This window comes from Propithecus coquereli, unplaced genomic scaffold, assembly GCF_000956105.1.
Source record: "Propithecus coquereli isolate 6110/MARCELLA unplaced genomic scaffold, Pcoq_1.0 Scaffold262, whole genome shotgun sequence".
Lineage (NCBI taxonomy): Eukaryota > Metazoa > Chordata > Mammalia > Primates > Indriidae > Propithecus > Propithecus coquereli.
In genome coordinates this window covers 2163208-2170029 of record NW_012148197.1, presented here as the reverse complement: position 1 = coordinate 2170029, position 6822 = coordinate 2163208, and the positions used below count along the sequence as shown (strand labels likewise).

At 37.8% G+C, this 6822-nt stretch overlaps 1 protein-coding gene across 1 annotated transcript in view; it reads left to right on the top strand.

Moving 5' to 3' along the window:
- Positions 1–6822, top strand: part of ABCC4 (ATP-binding cassette, sub-family C (CFTR/MRP), member 4) — a 244430-nt gene that overhangs the window by 55748 nt on the left and 181860 nt on the right. The window lies entirely within an intron of this gene.

Here is a 6822-nt window from a genome sequence, read left to right as displayed (position 1 = left end):
AGGCTGGTTTCGAACTCCTGAGCTCAAACAATCCACCCGCCTCGGCCTCCCAGAGAGCTAGGATTACAGGCGTGAGCCACCGCGCCCGGCCTCAATATAATTTTAACTAAAGACAAAATATAAATGAAATTCATGCCAAATACATGCTGTCTTTATATACTAAACCTGATAATAGTTGTTTTTAATGGTAATTTAAGAAGATAGTTGGATGTTTGGGATAACGCTTTCAATTTTAGATTGTTTTAGTAATTTTGGAGAGAACTTAGCTTTTCTATTTTATGTTGCTTTTCAAGCTAAATTTTTGTATAAAACAGGCATCCCTAGGTATTTCATGGGATTGGTTCCAAGACTTCTCTTGGATGCTAAAATCTAAGGATGCTTAATTCCCTTATATAAAATGGTATAGTATTTGCACATTATGTACGTTCATTGTCCTGTATACTTTAAATCATCTCTTGATTACTTATAATACCTAATACAATGTAAATGCTGCATGAATAGTTTTATTATTATATTGTATTGTTTTGGGAATAATGACAAAAAAAATCTGCACATGCTCAGTCACAACCACCTTTTTCTTTTCTTTTCTTAAACCAAATATTTGCAATCTGAGGTTGGTTGAATCCAGGGATGTGGAACCCACGGATACAGAAGGCTGGCTATATTCTCTTTCCCTTCACTGCAGTTTTGTTAAGATCTGATTTGATGTGTTCAGTGCTTTTTGTATTGAGAAATGCCCTCAAATCGTACCATAGTTTGCTCTGGTCTTAACTGTTATAAGGAGTGGGACTTTAGATGTGTAGCCAGTGTGAGGAACTGAAGAACTCTTTAGTGACACCATCCTGGATATCTCTTTGCCCTGAGCCTTTAGCTTTTTCTTTCTTCTTCTTCTTCTTCTTCTTCTTTTTAATCCTCATTTAAAGATAAAAACCAAACAATTTAACATTGCTGCTTATCTAGAGCTTCTGTTTATCATGAGTCATTTTTTTGTCAAAATGCAAGGTGCCCTCTCCATGTCTTCCTTTGAGCAGAGTCTTATTAATCTTGCAATTGTGTGAATCCTGGAGGCCTAGCGTCATATTGTCTATGGTGGGTTACAACAGATATGCCCAGTTTCCTTGTCTGTGACGTGAAATGGTAACAGTGACTATATGTTCTGGTCAGCAGGTCTCCTTCTCCTCCTCCCTCCTCCCTTCCTCCTCCTTCTCCTTCCTTTCTCCCTTCTCCTTCCTTTCTTCATCCTCCTCCTCCTCATCTTTGTTATACTCTTGCACTCTCTTCTACAATTTAGGAAGAAGAGCCCTCAGGTTTCTCTATAAATTGGCTTTTTATCTTTTCCAGACCATGCTTAGTTACTATAAATACATAGGAAATTTCGCTGACACTTCACCATGAAAACCTTAAATACCGAAGCCAGGTTTGAGGTACTGGTTCCATAAAACAAAGCTCTTTGCGCAAGTGAGTTACCGTTCACCTGTTTTTCTTCCTCTTTTCTGCTAACACTTTGGAAAGTAACCTTTGGGGGATCTGATCTAACTCGGCAAATTTGCTCACCTGTGTGTAAACATCTCCCAAAGGTATTAATTTGCCAGCTTGATTATCCCAGAAGAATTGTCTTTTTTACAAGAATTGCTTGGTTTAAACCATAGACTTAACCTGAAATTCCAGACACGTGGGAAAGATGAATATCCTCATGCAGTGCCTTGTGTCTGGAAACGTGCCCAGGTGAAGAAATAAAAAACTTCTTCTTCACATGTGGGCTGCTTCGTTAGGGCAGAAGCTGGCACTGCAGCGAGGTGCTCTCGGTTTCCGCTCAGACCCCACCTGCTGGTCCCCGGTCCTGGCAGAGGTCAGGTTGGGTGTCACAAATGGACTGGCTGCTGAACTCATCACCACAGGTTGTGGGATTGAATGATCTTGTGGGATGTATCATATATAAAAATGATTTGTCATTTATTCAGCTTTTTACAGCTTTGGTGAAAGTGCTTTTGACTTTTCACCATTGATTTATTATGGTAAAATATATGCACCATAAAATTTACCTTTTTAACTCTTTTTAAGTGTACAATAGTCCAGTGGCTTTGAGGCCATTCCCATTGTTGTGCTGCCACCCCCACCATCTGTCTCCGGAACTTGTTCATCTTCCTAGACTGCAACTTTGTCCTCATTCTATACTAACTACCTCTGAATCTATGCATCTCATACAAGTGGAATCATATGGTATTTGTCATTTTGTGTTTGGCTTATTTCGTGTAGCATAATGTCTTCAGGGTTTATCCATGTTGTGGCATATGTCAGAATCCCTTTTTAAGGCCGAATAACATTCCATTGTATGACTATGCCACATTTTGTTTATACTTTCATCTGTAGGTGGACATTTGGGTTATTTTTGTCTTTTAGTTATTGTGAATAACACCACTGTGAAATTGGGTGGACAACTATCTGTTTTGAGTCTCTATTTTCAGTGTTTTTGGGTATATACTCAGAAGTAGAATTGCTGGTTTATATGGTGATCCTGTAAGTTTTCGAGGAACTACCATACTGTTTTCCACAGTGACTGGTATTATTTAGGTGGAGGGGGGTTTGTAAACATAGTTTCGAGGCTCCGTAGTTGGAGTGCTTTCAGATGAATCCTAGTTTTCTTCTTTCTAGCCATCTGCCCTAGGTAAACTGCTCTAAGTTGAATTGTCCTCAATTGTGGAATAGTACCCAACTCACATTTTTGTGGTGAGGATTAAATGAGTTAATCTGTGTAAAGCATTTAGCTAGTGTTCACACATTTCTGTTGTTTTTGTTATTGGCACTCAATTACAGAACATTTTTATATACATAATTAGACGAAAAGGAAGCATGGAATCTGAGTGTACAAGTGTATAGACGTAATGATTAGGATAGGATCCCACTGATTGGAGATGTACAGGGAGGGTATTCTATTTTTTTTCTTTAAGGCTGGTCGAGTGAAGCAGTGAGAGTGGAGAAGAAACAAAGGAATCTATAACCGATTGTGATCAATTAGTTGTAAACACCACTGCACTTGGAGGACCAACCATAGGGAGGGCATTCTAGACAGAACATGCTTGAACAATGCTGACATGGGAAAGTAGACAGGGTGTTTGGGGAATGGCAGTAGCACAGTTTGGTGTAAGAGTTGAAGAAAGCAGTAGGAGGTAAATCTAGTAAGGCACATTGGGACCAGATGATGGAGAACCTTGATCATGAGCTTAAGGTACTTGGGGTTTATTTACTTGGCAAAGGCAAGCCACTGGAAGTTTTTGGGTAAGGAAGTTAATGATCAGGGTAGCGATTTCGGAAAATGCATCTACTAGTGGCTTAATGTATATGGCTACTCATGTAATTGGGGCTCACATGGTGATAATGACCTTGGAATTGGAAAGGAGAAACCAGATCTGGGAGTTGCAGTCTGAGTATTCTAAGGGCCATTCATTCATCTACTTATTTTCCCCACTTTGCCCATTCGGCAAAGCATTTAGTTATAAGACTCAGAGTTGTAGGTCATTGTAAGAAAATATTATTTGATCTAATGCAGGTAAATTGATCTAGTAAACTAATGTGTAGAAATAAGTGTTTAAAAAATTAGCAAAATGAATTAGCATGAAGAGCTTTAAAAATATTGTAACATTCATGATGGATGGAGAAAGGAAGAGTAGAAAGGCACTTGCCACGATGTGTTAGAAGGGGGAAGAGTCATAGGAAATCGTAGGAAATTGTAGGAAATCGTAGTTCTGAGAGGAATCCACAAATCCAGTCAGTATTGAAATTTGGATGGATCTCTAGGCATTGCTATTTTTGCTGAATATTATTCTTCTAAAATTTTGGAAGGAAGTACCCCAAACTCCATCATCCTAAAATGGCAAGTATTTTTGTAGATTCTCTTCCAATCTCTGCCCAAACACATATTTTATGTAGTTCCAATCTTCCGTATATACAGTTCTGTCTATATTGACTTTACTCTTACTACCTCATTGTCCTCATTGATAGTCCATCAAAAGGATTGCCTGTGTTTATTTGTCTCAGGGTGAGATATGTGTGTTATCACAGCCTAAGGCCTAACTTTGACTTACGTCAGCAGTCTGCAGCTTTTTTAGCACCAGGGACCAGTTTCCTGGAAGACAATTTTTCCATTTGGGGGAGAGAGGCAGAATCCAGGCCGTGATGCAAGTGATGAGGAGCGGCTGTAAATACAGATGAAGTTTCCCTCCTGCTGTGCGGCCCCCTCCCTCCCGGTTCCTCAGTTTCGTGGAAGACAATTGTTCTATGGATGGGGGTAGGGGTCGGAGCTCAGATGGGTATGTGTGGCCTGGTTCCCGACAGTCCACAGACCGGGGATTGGGGACCACAGACTTACGTGATACATCTCCTTGGCCCATGTTTTGGGATGCATATGCTCAAAGTTATCTTCAGGTGGATTTTTTTGTTGTTATGGTTTATATGGTGGCGGAGTAGGGCAGTGCACGGTGCCACTCCACAGGTACTGATCTTAGTGACATTGTGAGTGGGCCCCCTGGAGGTAGGCTATATACCACCCACCTAGTAGGTTTTTACTAACAGCCAGGCTCTAATTGGTTTTTTCAAAAATTCCCCAACAAAATAAACAAATTCCTGTATTTTTCCACCTAAAGTTAGCATACCTAAATAAAACATTTCTAAGTTTTGGACATATATACCACATACAATTTTGTAAATATTGTGATTCTTCTGTTATTGTATAACTAAAGTTCTGTTTCTCTTCACTACAGTTGATCCTCTATAGTCAAGAGTTTCTCTTCTGGATTCAACCAACTGCAGATTGAAAATGTTCTCTAATAAAAGAAACAATAAAAATATCAATATAACAATAAAAAATAATGCAAGTAAAAACCCCAATACAGTGTTACAATTATTTACATAGCATTTTCATTGTATTAGGTATTATAAATAATCTAGAGATGATTTAAAGTATACGGGAGGATGTGCATAGGTTATATGCAAATTCTGCACCATTTTATATAAGGGATTTGAGCATCCAGGGATGTTGGTATCCTCCGGGGTCCTGGAACCAATTCCTTGTGGATGTTGACGGATGACTCCTTTTTAATCAACTCAACACTGTAGTTTACATTTAGTGTGTCTGAGTTTTGACCAATGCTCATACTTGGCTAACTGCACTGCCATCAAGATAGTGATCATTTCTGTCATTCAGAGTGTTCTTTTCTGTCAGTCTTGCCTCCCTGCCCTAGCTCCAGATGACCATTGATCAGATTTCTATCATTATAGATTAGTTTTGCTCATTCTAAAGTGCATAAATGGAATCATATGGTATATACCTTTTTACTGTCTTCTTTCCCTCAGCATAATGTTTTTGAGATTATTCTATGCTTTCACATCTATCAATAGTTCTTTTTTTGTTGCCAGTTTTAGGATTTCATTTTATGGAAACACTATCCTTTCATCTGTTGATGGACATTTGGATTGTCTCTAGATATTTGGCTCTTACAAATAGAACTGCTGTGAACATTCATGTTTGTGTCTTTTTGTGGATATATCTATTTATTTCTTTTAGGTAAATACGTAGGAGTAGAATTGCTGGGTCATGCGGTAAATATGTTTAACTTTAAAAGAAATTGCCAACTGATTTTTCAAAGTGGTTGCACAGGTTGAGCATCCCAAATCCAAATCCTGAAATGTTCCAAAATCTGAACTTTTGAGTGCCTACCTCATGCTCAAAGGAAATGCTCATTGGAGGATTTTGGATTTTTGGATGTGAGATTGTCAGCCAGTAAGTATAATACACATATTCCAAAACCTGAAAAAATCAGATATCCGAAGCACTTCTGGTCCCAAGCATTTCAGATAAAGAATCTTCAGCCTGTTCTGTGTTAATGTTCCCAATAATAGTAGATGAGAGTTTTCAGTTGCTTTGCATCCTCACCCTGACTTGGTATTGTCCACGTTTTTAATTTTAGTTACTCATAGGGGTATAAAATAGTATCTCATTGTGGTTTTAATTTTTACTTTATTGATGACTAATGATTTCGAATGTCTTTTTATGTGCTTCTTTGCTGTTCATATATCTTTGTGAGGTATCTGTTCAAATGTTCCCCTCTCCTTCTTATAATGGGGTTTTTGTCTTCTTAACATTGAATCGTAGGAGTTCCTTATATTCTAATCCTTTTCAGATATATGAATTGAAAACATTTTCTTTCAGTCTGTGGCTTGCCTTATTATTTTCTTAATAGTGCTTTTTGATGAGTGGGACATTTTTGTTTTGATGATATTCTTTCATGGTTAGCACTTCTTATATCCTTCCTAAGAAACTGTCTATGTTTTATTATAGAAGTTTTAGTTTTACAGTAGACTTAGATGTAGGTCTGTCGCCATAGTGTATTAAATTTTGTATATGGCTTGAAGTAGGAGTTGAAGTTTAATTTGTCCATACAGATAATCCAGTTATTCCAGCATAATTTGCTGAAAAGACTATTCTTTCCCTGTTGAATTAAGTTGGATACTATGTCAAAGTTCAATGGATCATTTATGTGTGAATCTGTTTCTGGATTTTGTATTCTATTTTGTTGATCTGTATGTCCTTTTTTCAATACTTCTGCTTGATACTGTAGCTTGATATGAAGTAGTATAAGTTCCCCAGTTTGTTCTTCTTTTTTGATTGTTTTGGCTATTCTAAGTCTCTTGCATTTTCATTTAGATTTTGAGACAGCTTCTCAATTTCTGCAAGAAACTGTTGGGTTAATCATTGGAATTGCGTTGAATTTATAAATCATTTTAGCAAGAATGGGCATCTTAACATTATTCAGATTTCTGATCTGT